The sequence below is a fragment of the Carassius carassius genome, chromosome 32 (genome assembly GCF_963082965.1).
Source record: "Carassius carassius chromosome 32, fCarCar2.1, whole genome shotgun sequence".
Lineage (NCBI taxonomy): Eukaryota > Metazoa > Chordata > Actinopteri > Cypriniformes > Cyprinidae > Carassius > Carassius carassius.
The window spans coordinates 5283200-5297350 of NC_081786.1; the positions used below are offsets into that span (position 1 = coordinate 5283200).

The 14151-nt window shown below is 34.5% G+C and overlaps 1 long non-coding RNA gene across 1 annotated transcript in view; it reads right to left on the reverse strand.

The window, feature by feature from the left end:
* Nucleotides 1–491: 491 nt before the first annotated feature.
* Nucleotides 492–14151, reverse strand: part of LOC132112478 (uncharacterized) — a 91799-nt gene continuing 78139 nt past the window's right edge. The window contains exon 3 of the long non-coding RNA XR_009424961.1: nucleotides 492–784. This is a non-coding gene — a long non-coding RNA (uncharacterized LOC132112478). The remainder of the gene's footprint in view (nucleotides 785–14151) is intronic.

Below are 14151 nucleotides of genomic sequence, written 5' to 3' on the forward strand. Positions count from 1 at the left end.
ACCCTGTTATCCTTTATAAATGGATGCACTGGTTATTGTTCAACCAAATAGAGAAAAAAACATTGTTTGACTCAGTGCTACCTACAGTACATATCACCAGTCTTCTACAAATCTTTTCACACATACACACACACACACATTTATACTGAAGGCGATCTGGTTTTTATCATAATGTATATCATATGTGGTTGCAAGGATGACTGGGGGATTTTTCACTCATTTTATTTGACATATCATTCAGGTCTGTAGAATAAACTAAATAAACTAAGTAGAAACTAAATAGTGAAATATTAATATTTAATTTATTTAATACCAATATTTAGTTTACTAAATAGAAACTAAATATATAAAAGTTTTATTTTTAAACTAAACTAAATAGTGTTCCTGTAGCTCAATTGGCAAGGTTGGGGGTTCGATTCCCCAGGAACACATGATAGGTAAAAAAAAATGCATGAATTTAATTTAATTTTAATTTAAACTGTGCAAGTTATGCCAAAGTTTAATACACCAAAGGACATTAATAGGGTTAAGAGTAGAGACGTAGAAAAAAAAATACCTGCCTTAAAAAAATATCTAATAATAATATCATAGCCTAACATTTAACAATCAATCAATCCCAGTGAATAAAATCACGCCATGCTTTACATTTTCTACTTCATCAGAAGCACAGTGCTTTGTGAATGTCATTCCATGTCGTCTTGAAGAAACGCCACTGGGTTGTATTTTAATAGGCCTTTAGTAACGGAAATTCCCCCGTACCATCATGACCCCATCTAGACCTCATCTGTAGGTGAAAAAAAATGACAACTGCGGTCATGAAGATTAATTATCAGAGACATCAGTGCTGATAAAAGTGTAATTTAAGAGCAGTTCATCTCTGGGTCTTTGCTCAAAGAGAGAAGGCAGAGTGTGACGAGATGCTGCTCGAACACTGGCCGGTCACATTTAAATTACAATCAACCTCTACAAGAAAAGAGATAGGACAAAAAGAAAATGCACACATGCAGTTCCTGTCATTTTTTATGTAAGACAGACCCATCAAATAACCCTACAGAAGGCTAAAATATATGCTGCATCGATTATTTGAGAGAATTTCGCATTCATTGTATATACCATTAACATTGCATATTTCTAATATACCAATAATAAATAAGCCACTCTCCATCTGAAAACTTAAAAAAGTTTTTTTTTTTTTTTTTTTTTTTTCAGCATCAGCATGGTTCTTCTGAGATGCATTTCAGCCCAGAAGATTCTTACTAAGCAATTTGCAGAGGAAATCCCCTCTATTTTAGCACTCACAATGTGTCTCGGCAAGTTGTAATTTAGTCACACTGAAAGCCGAATGTCTGTTTATGTGTAATTATTCTCATTTCTTGTGCTCTGTTTCCTTCGGCTCCAAGGTGTGTGAATGGGAGCTTCCCCCAGGCGTGTTCAGTAGCAGAGAGCAAATCGTAGCATGTAATCCTAACTCATGTCAAAATGCCTCTTTATGACTGCAGAGCTAATAATACAAACATGTTTTCTGTCACACAAATCTGCTGGGCATGGTGAGCGCGAAAACAAGAACAGTGCCTCAAATAAAACACAAGAGCATTGTCGGTAAAGTCATTTTTAAAATGAAGAAAAATGAATGCACTGTGCTGCAAACTGCAAATGTAAAATTAAATTACATTTTCTGAAGAGCCCGTTTAATATTTCATCTCAAGCATGCTTTTCACTGCAGTTGTCTCCTTCATAAACAAGCACACTATCATTTGGGGGGAAAAGCCTAAGGGTTGAAAAACGTTTATTTGTGGTTAAAATAATGCCTAAAATAATGAATAGGCATTGTGTATACTTCAATAATGTTATCCAGTCATTTTACTTTTTATTTATTTCTACCTTTATTCATTTTTTTAATTAAACAGTTAATCTATCTATCTTATATATTATATAGATATGCTATATGTATTATATATATATATGTTTGCAGTCATTTTAATTCAAGTATAATCACTTTAAATTTTAGAATAATTTTATATGAATTAAAAAAAAATTGTTTTAAGTATAATTGAATTGCTTGATATATGTAAATGTAAATACGTAAAACTTTTTTTTTTACATTATTTGAATTTTTATATACGAATTATTTCACTTTTTCATCAATTTTATGAGGAATTTTTTAAATAATTTATTTATTTTTATTTGATTAATTCTAAGTATGAACAATATTAGTGATGCTTTTCTTGTTAAATATCACAACTAATGTCCACATTTTGTTTAGGTTTAGAGCAAGGCATGCTGGGATGTCCCTCGTATCACTCATCTGGTATAAGCTAATTGTACTGTATATATATTCATATTTTATATATTTTAATAATAACTAATTTATGCAATCCTTTTCAGTTATTTTAAGTACAACATTTTACATTTTTTTTAACAATCTAATGATTTTCATTAATTAAAATGTATTACATTTATTATTGAATTTTAATTAATTTGAACAACAATAAAATTTTTTATATAATAATAATTTCACTTAATTAATAATTGTATGATGAAGTTATTTTGTTTGTTAGTATGAACAAAATTAACAGGGACACTTTTCTTAGCAACTAGCTCTAATAATGTTCGCAATGAATCTATGTTCAGTGGAAAGCATGCTGGGATGTCGCTGGATCATGTGACTCTCCTGGGGTAAAGTCCCACCCCCACGACCTGCAGCTCTCCATCACTGATGCTGAAACAGTTAAAGGTCACCCGTGTTAAAACATGAAAACGGATGTAAAACACATCTCTGTGTCTCACTGAGGACCTAACATTTCCTCTCATCATTAGTTCTCTGCTGATCATTTGACTATTTGTGTCTTTTTCCTCCCATTGAGAAAAGAATTATGCAGCCTGCCAAAAACGCTTATGCAGATCTAAATGAACTCCTGATTTGGTGATACCAGACTTGAATAAGCAGTTCTGATTTCACCCAGATCCCAGATGTTCACTATCATTCCCCACATGGAAGAGCACGAAGGGCTTGTTGAGTGAGAGAGAGTGTGTGTGTGTGTGTGTTTGGTCTGATTGCCACAAGGACGGTGCGCTGCAGAACTCCAGCTGGACAGAGTCCATACCCGGAGAGATGGGGCTAATGCATCCAAAACGAGTCACAACAAACCCAAATGAGAAAGCAGAGGACGGCACCAGCGATTCTGATGACTTTTTAGATTGGGCTCTGCAGGATACATACTGTAAGTTGTGTGGAAGGAGAAAAGCAAACAGAACACACTCATAAATAGACAGTGTGAGCATTGCTGTCACGGGGGAACACAGCAGTCTGTGATTTCAAATAATACAACACAATCAATTATTAACACTGAGAAAATGCATCCAAAAATGAACCTGATCGATTGTGCTGTGGAATCGAAGATGCCACTGGATGTTTAAATAAATAATAGTTTAATATGACTATACTCTTGAAGGGAAAGTTCACCCATGAATAAAAAAAAAAATCTGTCATGTATTTGTCCTTATTTCGTTCTTGCTTAACTTTCTTCTGTGGAACACAAGAGATGTTTTGAACATTGTCTATGCTCAAACTCACAACTAGTTGGTGGGTTACCTGAGCTGAATTGGTCTTAAGGAAGCCCTTTAGAATTAATTAGGTTTTTGAGTTTACATGACCCTTATCAGTTGTGTTTCTTAAATAAGACGTTCTTGCTTTTAAAAACATAAATTTGAGTCATCGTCTGAAACTATTATATTGTAACTCAATATAACTCACAAATATAATTTGCATTTGAGTACAGTACATTGCAACTTGCATCAGATTTTTCATCAAAGGTTGGAGAGGAGTATTGTTATTGTTAAAAAAATGCTAAAATTAAATCAAGTAAAAAAAAAGGTTTTGTTAATTGAAGTAAAGCAGAAAAATCTAATCTAAATAATAGATGAAAAAAAAAACAAAAAAAAACTAAAAACAATTACGTTTAAGTTAATAAAATTACTGATAATAAAACTTAAAAATAAAGCTAATAGATACAACAAAATAAATATTTAATTAATCAAAATGAGTAATGTTGCCTTGGCAACTAACTAAAATAAAATAAGTTAAAATACTAATCTCAATAAATATAAATATAAAGCTAAATAGAAATATTTAAAAAAAAAAAAACAATAAAAAAATGACAAAAGCACAAGAAAAAATATTTAGCGAGCATAATATTTTTTTAGATGAAAATATACTAATAAAAGATAATTCAAAATATTAAATTATATAATAGTATAAATAGTAATCAAAAGCAGTTTGAGAGCTACAAGAAAGATATTCAGATTGACATTTCCTGAGGGTGAATAAACCATTTTCCTCATTTTTTGGTGAACTATGTCAACATCACAAGATGTTAATTGATGGACTGGATTGGTGTGGATTATTTACGTATTATTGTGATGTTTTTATCAGCTGTTTGGAGCTGTTCTGACGGCACCCATTCAGTGCAGAGGATCCATTGGTGAGCAAGTGATGTAATGCTAGATTTCTCCAAATCCATTTAAACAAAGAACCAAACTCATCTACATCTGGCCTGAGAGTGAGTATATTTTCAGCAATTTTATTTATTTATTTATTGGGTAAAATATTCCTTTAAGAAGAACAATCTATTGAACCCATTGAGATTGCATTATAATATTCATAACCACAGGCATATTGACCTCGAATTTGACCCAATCGAGCGCAAACATCATGTCAGTGCCAGGGAAGAGTGTCAAACTCTGACTAATGCAAATCGATTTAAATACACTGAAAACAGAACCACGCACACAAGAAGAAAGATATGAAACAGTTGACAGGCAAAAACACCCACAGAGGAGTCTTCATTGATGTTGCCTTTATATTTATCGTCAAAAACATATTTCTGGCACATGCCCAACTAATTAATGGCTAATATATGTGCGGAGCTGCTGGGAAGACTGGCGGCTCTTCATGTGGCGCCATTGCAGAGTCTTTCATGTGGGGAGCGTGAGATGGGTTTCAAAAGGTGTGACTGAATGACTGCTTGGCCGCGGATTCACTGTTTGTGTGCATACAGTATGTCTGAGGTCTCGAGGCGTCTCGCTCCGTGCATCTGCACTACACAGTCGAGAAATGGATCCACGGTTAAAGCATGTATAGCAATCATTCAGCACAATTGTATATATTAAAGAATCACGATTATTAGTATTATCTGATACTGTCATTGTAGCCAGTCTGATCAATATCATAATACTGTTCAGATATGCAATGCAGAAAAAAAGTTTGAAAGTCAGCCTTCATTTGAAAACTAAAGCCAAAACAGAGTCATGGTTCAGAAATATCCACTCACTCTATTTTGGTTACGTCACTTCATTTTTCATATATTGTTTTCCACATACTGGAAATAAAATCATGCAATGCGGGACAAATGACCTCTTGCAATTTCAAGAGGAGCCAAAAAACCAAGATGGATTTGAAAGATGTGAGATAAATAACCAATGTGAAACCATCCAGAACTGAATGCAAAGAAAAAAAGTGTTAACATCTGCCCCATTAAATGCAAGATCTTTGTCCAACATAAGAACACACTGTATTCATTTGCATTTGTATATTTATATATATAAAGTAGATTTTGCATCAAATCAATGCCTATTTAAGGACCATAAAGACTGTGATGTTTTGATATGATTTAATGAAAATGCATTCTCCCCATGACATGCTCGGATGTGTTATTAATAGTTTGGGATGTTAATTAATTAATTTTACTTGTAATTCCAATTATTCTTCAAGTTGGTTCACATTAAATTACAAATTTCATGTTATACATTTCTATTATAAATTATATTATTTAACATTTTTATTTCACATATTTTATATTTAAATAATTGAATATATTTTTATATTAACATTCTTCAAATTTAATCGTCAAAATTTGCAATGTTCTCTTGATGCAAAATTCTAATAAATAAATAATTATGCCACAGGGGATAATAATTTTATGACAGACTTCCAGGTTGGAAAGTTTATCAAGCATTTTCTCAAATCAGTCCATGTTTGGACTTCCAGTAATAGACCTAGAAATGGGAAAATCAACCTAAATATATCCTTTTTTATCGATTTATTCAATTTCTTATTCATCTTTTCTGATAGCGCCATCTACCAGACGAAACTTAAGTGGGCAAAGTGTTACTGTGGTCCCTACAATAACAACCCACCTTAATACACACATATACAATACGAACACATCCCAGTGTGATACACCAAATTAAACGTGTAAAGTCAGAGCAGCCATCCGTGCTGAAAGCTAATATCTGAAACCTGAAGGAGACATTCTACAGAGCTCAGTTTCTCTGAAGCCCCGTGCTGCACTGACATCACACCCACTGTACTACAGACCTGTTACCAATGGTGTGATTCACTCCTCCACATTTCCTGCCAGTGTGTGCCATCTGCACATGCAACACATCACACGCAAAGCTTGTGTGCATTTGCTTTTACAACAGCAAACTTAAACTTTAACAATGTTGACTGGTATGGAAAAATGTAAGTCATGTGCAGAACTTGGCAGCTATAAACATGTTCATTTAGAACATCTAGCATTTAGAAAGTCATTGGTCAAAGGCACTTACTCACATCTGCACTGGAGACCAATCAAATCCCAAAAAAGCGTTCGTTCACATTCCTAAAAACTATACAATGAAGAAGCAACGCTGCCACATACATATCTGAAAACCCTCAAAAATGGCTCAAGTCAGTCTTGCAGAGAAAGTTCACCCAAAAATGTAAATTCTCATGTTGTTCCAAAACTGTATGACTTACTTTCTTCTGTAGAAAACAAGGAATTAGGAGGAATTCGGAAAGTTTATGCTACAATTTTACATGAAATGAATTCAGTGACCTTAAGCTCCAAAAAACCACCATAAAATTGTTCTATAAAAAGTGTTCTTTTTTATCATACAGTATAACTTACATTGGCCTCTTCCTGATTTAAACCCATTATTTGTCAGTGCCAATAGCCTCCTGGTTAGTGCATTGGTGTGTAGTTCGATTCCCGTCTCGAGGTCCTTTGCCGATTCGCTCCCCTCTTTCCACCCAATGCTTTCCTGTCATCACTCTATTATACCCAAATCAAAAAAGGCATACCCCCCCCAAAAAAACATTATATGGCTCCAGAAGTAATAGTAATTACTTTTATTAACTAACAATTTTTTATTATTATTATTTTATTTTTTGTACCCAGGGCACCCAGTACTTTTGTTTTATGGAAAATCTGGTTAGTATGAGTGGGATTAGTGGTTCGAAATATATTTTTAATGTTATGTCGTTTAATGTCGGATACATGGTATAAATTAATTTTATATTAAATATAAAATTTTTTGTTTAGGTTTGGGGTAGAGTTAAGGGATTTTTTTTTTATTTATTATTCTATTTATTTATTTATTTTGTTGGGGGGGGGGGTATGTTATTTATAATGTTACAAATTAATTTATATTTATTAAAATTTATTACATTTTTTACAATTTCAAATAAATGCAGTTTTGAAATTTCTACTGAAAAAGTTTTAAAAATTATTGATTGTAAGAAATGCTTCTTCAGCAGCAAGAATGATTCCTGAAGGATCATGTAACACTGAAGACTGAAGTAATGATACTGAAAATCCAGCTTTTCAGATTTTTTTTTTAGATAAATGCAGCCCTGTTGTGCATGAGAATCTTCTTGTTAAAGTCAGGATCACAGACACATACATTGGGCACATTGGCTTTGTCTCCAAGGACAGAAAGAGCACTGAACGAGTATTATGATCAGCTGCAAAACCCGAGCTTGCTGACACGAAAGCACAAGGCTGTTACTGTCAGCCCAAAAAATGCTATCCACATCAGAAGACACGCAACTCAAACTGCAAAGGCTCCCTGGACAGCAACCAGAACTCTGTCAGAGCTCATCAAAAACAAAGAGGCTCCCTGGGAAATATAACAGTGCACATCTTTGTCCGATGGCTGTTTTACATGTACTGAATGGCTGCCCACCGAAAACAGAAAAGAAAGGGAAAAAACAAAGGAAGAAAGACATGGCCAGCAACAGAATTACATTAGAACAACACCACCGTCTTGTCTCCGTCTCATCAACACATCTGCTTTCTGCCGGGATCAAAGCAGGTGGCTGCATCACGATGGCAGGTTCCAGGCGAGATGGAGAGGATAGCTGGTTTCGAGGAGGCTTTGGAGCCTCCACCACTCAATATAATAAATAGGTTTCTGCTCTGGTCTGCCCTCCCCTCAGATCTGCAATGCAGCCCAGGGGTCTCGCTGCGGCTCACGGACCTGAGACGTGAGGAGTGTTTTTCAGATGAATCTGACACGCCGGGTCTCAGAGAGAATGTCTTTAATCAAAGGCTGTCTCCTCTTTCCACTGGAGGTACGAACACTGGGAAAAATCTATACACTTGTAGCCTTTGGGGAGACATTAGGTTTCTGACTTGGGCTAATTTTTCTTTAGACAATCTTGGGAGAAAATTAAATTGTGTCACGAGGGGATACATCGTTCTTTTTTCACTCTATACAGAACTTAAAGGTCTATCTAAAGTGAGTTATAAAATGGACAGGATGCATTCTTGATGCTCATTGGCCTATAGAGCATTCCAATATAATATATTTACAGCTATGACAATAAAATTAATAAGCTAATGTGTATATCACTTCACAGCACACATTCAGGAAAAAAACCTATACTGACCAAAGGATGGCACTTCATACCTTCAGCTTATTCATGAAAGGATTTAGCAAGAATTTTATACAATTCATTTTATACAATTCAAAATAGGTAACACTTTAGTACAGGGACAAATTCACCCTAGTTGCTTATTACCATGCCTATTAATATCATATTAAGTGTGTATTAGTGCTTATAAAGCACATTTTCTGCATGAGCATATTCTACATCCCTAACCCTACCCAATAACTAAACTTAACAACTAGCTCACTAACTATTAATAAGCAGAAAACTAGGACTGGAGTTTACAGAGGCAAAAGGCATATGGTTTGTTAATGGCAAGAATTGGACCTTAAAATTAAGTGACAAAATAAATAAATAAATAAATAAATAACAAATAATTAAAAGGAAAGAAAAGAAATACCATGTTTAATGTAAAAAAATATATATCTAATTTCATGCCATGTCAAATCCACGTAATGGGAATTACATTGTGGTAAAAATGTAAATATATTTAATATATTGTTGAATAAAATAAAATAAAATAAAATAATACATACATACATACATACATACATACATAAAGCATGTGTGTCAATTTCTAGACATTGTGAGCGGATAAATTAGTAAGAAAAATTCCAAAAGTCTACAGGTTCAAAAGTGCCCATATTTAAATAAATACCCAATTATGAGTTAAAAAGTTAGTGTTCCTGTAGCTCAATTGGTAGAGCACTGCAATATGAAGCGCGAGGTTGGGTGTTTGATTCCCCGGGACCACATGATATGGGAACACATGATATGTAAAAATTGATAGCCTGAATGCACTGTAATTCGCTTTGGATAAAAGCGTCTGCTAAATGCATACAGTACATTTAATTTAATTTAAAAACAATGTAAATTGCCACAACTTCAGCAGTTTAATGTGGAGCAACAAACCCTGCAAATATTTCTGTTTGATTCCAAGATTTGAAATCAGAGATAATTATTTCATGATAATTCCGCTACTCCATGAAAGCACATAAAGCACTCAAGATTGCACTATTGTAGACAAATTTTTCCTCCACTATTTAATATTTACAGGTTGATCAATTTTCTTCCTCAAATCTCCAGTCCTGAATACACTGTGACATCCTTGCTAACAAGCTAATTCAAATAGTCATGTGCACTTGAAATGGATTTCCTGGACAAAACGACAGTACTTCCTGTGGAGGTCTTTGTTTTTGTATCCCAGCATGCCTCCTTGGCCCCTCATCTAAATGCGGCACAACGTACATACCTAGTTACGTTTGTACAAGGGCTTTTCAGTCTCAGTGGTAAGTCTCAGGCCATTAGGCAGCACTACTGTTATTAAATGGCTAGGGAATTAAGCTGGGGAAAAAAGTGGCAATACAACCAATTAAACCAACAAGAGGAGTGCTGGCTAGTTTAGATGCATCAAGCTCCTCTAAATCTTGGTCCTCTCTGACGTAATCCTCCGGCTGGAAGAAGCACTCAAGCACGGCATCAACATCTGCAATTCAGACCGGGGTCCTTGAGTACCTCCAGGAGACCATCTTTAATAAGAGCCAGCAGTCTGAGAGAGATGTGTTCATAACTGAAATGATGTGTTCATGGATGATTTGAAAAAAAAAAAAAAACAGCCATTAGCGAGTATTTAAAGAGCGCTAATACTATGGCGAGCCGTGATTTTCTCTTGTTTGGGAGTACAGGGCGAGCTGCCAAAAAATGTTAATGTAAGTTTGGAGCAGGCACAGCACCCGCTGGTATAAATAAAGGTTGGTTGGGTGGTTGGATGGATTGTAGACACCATTTAAGGTTGATCTACATGAGGTAGGATTTGAGCTTTCTAAAATAAGGAGATGAGGAGAGGGTCGCCTTTACAAAAACACTACAGTAAGATCGGAGCTCTTATAGCACAGCCTGGAATGAAGAGAGTGAGCAACATTTTTTCTTAAATATGATATGATTTATTTGACTATATTTTATATATTATTATTAATCAACAATGCCTAAATGACAAATGAGATATTTATATAATAAAAAAGCAACTTAAATAATGAAATAGTTTATTATATATTAAATAATGATACAATTTTAAAAATACAGTAAAAAGAGTAATTTTTTTTTTTACTGTTTTTTTTTTTTTACATTGTTAATAATAAGGACCATTATTGATAATTGAGCACTTACTGAGCACTAGATCAGTTTACTAAAATTAAAGTAATTCAGCTATGGATCACTGGAAGATGATAAAATATATTAAAACAGAAAACAGTTATTTTAAATTTTAACAACATTTTGTAACATTCCTGTTTTACAGTATATTTTCTATCAAATAAATGAAAGCCTGATTTTAAAACCATAAAAAAATAAAAATTAAAAAAATCGCAATAATCTTTAATATTAATCTTTGATATTAAATCATAACAATTAAGAACTAAAGCTTACGAATGGCTATCAAGAAATTTAGTAACACTTTACTTTAAGGTCCAATTCTCACTATTAACTAGTAGCTTATTTGCATGCATATTATTCGCATATTGGCAGGTTTTTAGTATTTACAGGCACATATTAATGCCTTATTCTGTATGACCATATTCTAGATCCCTTAACCCGACCCAGTACATAAACTTAACATTTGCCTTACTAAATATTAATAAGCAGCAAATTAGGAATCTATTAAGGGAAAACACTCAGTTAACAGTGAATATGTGTTACCTATTCTAAAGTGTTATTAATGTTAAGTGTTAGTATTTAATAAATTGATGGTTAAAACTGAAATTAGCCAAAATTTAAACAGCAGTTTATATAACAGTTTAGCTTCATTCTGCTAATATAACTTTTATTGGATGTTATTATTTAGAATAGGAATATGTGTCTATATACTGTTTGTATATTTTTCACTCCAGTAAAAACTTATCTTGATCCATTTACACATAATCAGAGTTTACTTCCTAAGGCAGGACATTTTGCAAGATGAATCAGTGTGTGTGTGTGTGTCTCAGTGTGAGAGAGAGTGAGAAACAGCAGGCTGTTTTCACATGAAGGCATCTCCACCTGTCTGATCTGACATCTAAGGGACCGTGTGACATCCGTAGCCCACGGCGACAGGACCTGTATCTCCTTCTACAGCCAGTGTGTGATCAAGTTATCACTGAGAAACTATCATTGTTTTGTTCATATTTGAAATTAGTTTATCTTTTATGTTTTATGGTTTCATGTTAATTTTAAGTCAAATTCTATGATTCTTTTTTTGTCATTTTTTATGTGACTTTTTCTATAAATATTTATTTCAATTGAAGTTTTAGCTGTAGTTAAAGTTGATAATAACCCTGGAAGCAACAAGATTAAAACTATCAAAATTCCTCTGTAAAGGGCCAAAACAGAAGAGGCAGACTCCCTGCCTGCTGACCTTTTCCACTCTGAGAACTTCTGTGAAATTGGTTTTGTGGTATTTCTCCTCCAGAGGTAAAAGAGAAGCACTGGCTCCTGTGTCAGGTGACTATATGAAGGAAGAAGAAGGACTGACTATTGCCTTTTGAAACTATCTGTTAAACTACGACATGCAGCCTGCAGTGTGTTGTGTGTGTGAGAGCTGTTGTGGCGTTGTGCTGTAATCTCTTTGCTCTGCAGCGGCTCAGGTATTTCTCACCTGATAGCAGCACATTACTGCACAGTCTGCTGTGAACAGATGATCCATGAACGCAAAATCAGACCTCAGCACAGTTTTACACACACACAAAGTGCTTTTTCTTACAGAGATTAGGCTTTGAGAGTCTAATTATAATTTGCCTTACATAAAATAAAAATAGCATTTTTTAAGTAATATTTAATGTAGAAATAATAAATAATGTGTTATGTATAACTGTTATATATATATATATATATATATATATATATATATATATATATATATATATATATATATATATATATATATATATATATATTTACATTTATTCATTTAGCAGACGCTTTTATCCAAAGCGACTTACAGATGAGGACAGTGGAAGCAATCAAAAACAACAAAAAGAGCAATGATATATAAGTGCTATAACAAGTCTCAGTTAGGTTAACAGTACATCTAGCATGGGATTTTAAATAATATAATATAAAGAAAACAGATAGAATAAAAAAAGAATAGAGCAAGCTAGTGTTAGAGGTCTTTACACATACACACACACACACATACAATTGCATAATTAATGAAAAGAAAATAGAATACAAAAGGATTAGAAAGGTAGTTAGATTTTTTTAAGAATAGAATTAGAATAGTGAGTGTTAAAGTTAGAGGGTCAAATAAAGATGGAAGAGATGTGTTTTAAGCCGATTCTTGAAGATGGCTAAGGACTCAGCTGCTCGAATTGAGTTGGGGAGGTCATTCCACCAGGAGGGAACATTTAATTTAAAAGTCCGTAAAAGTGACTTTGTGCTTCTTTGGGATGGCACAATCAAGCGACGTTCGCTTGCAGAACGCAAGCTTCTAGAGGGCACATAAGTCTGAAGTAACAAATTTAGGTAAATGGGTGCAGAGCCAGTGGTAGTTTTGTAGGCAAACATCAATGCCTTGAATTTTATACGAGCAGCTATTGGAAGCCAGTGCAAATTGATAAACAGGTGTGACATGTATTCTTTTTGGCTCATTAAAAATTAATCTTGCTGCCGCCTTCTGAATTACTTGTAAAGGTTTGATAGAATTGACTGGAAGACCTGCCAAGAGGGCATTGCAATAGTCCAGCCTGGACAGAACAAGAGCTTGAACAAGGAGTTGTGCAGCATGTTCCGAAAGAAAGGGCTTGATCATCTTGATGTTGAATAAAGCAAATCTGCAGGATCGGACAGTTTTAGCAATGTGGTCTGAGAAAGTCAGCTGATCATCAATCATAACTCCAAGGCTTCTAGCTGTTTTTGAAGGAGTTATAGTTGATGTGCCTAACTTGATGGTGAAATTGTGATGAAACGATGGGTTTGCTGGAATCACAAGCAGTTCTGTCTTGGCAAGGTTGAGTTGAAGGTGATGGTCCATCATCCAGGAAGAAATGTCTGTTAGACAAGCTGAGATGTGAATAGCTACCGTCGGATCTTCAGGATGGAATGAGAGGTAGAGTTGAGTGTCATCAGCATAGCAGTGGTATGAAAAGCCATGTTTCTGAATGACAGAACCTAGTGATGCCATGTAGACAGAGAAGAGAAGTGTATATATATGGACTGCATTTATATAGCGCTTTCAACAGACCACATGGCCATCCAAAGCGCTTTACAAGTTGCCTCACATTCACCCATTCACACACCGACTGCGGTGTCAGCCATTCAAGGCGCCATCCAGCTAGTCGGGAGCAGCTGGGGTTAGGTGTCTTGCTACAGGACACCTCGACACTTGGTCAGGTGGAGCCGGGGATTGAACCACCAAGTTGGAAGACCATTTCAGGTGACTACCTCTTGAAGCTCATCAAGAGAATGCC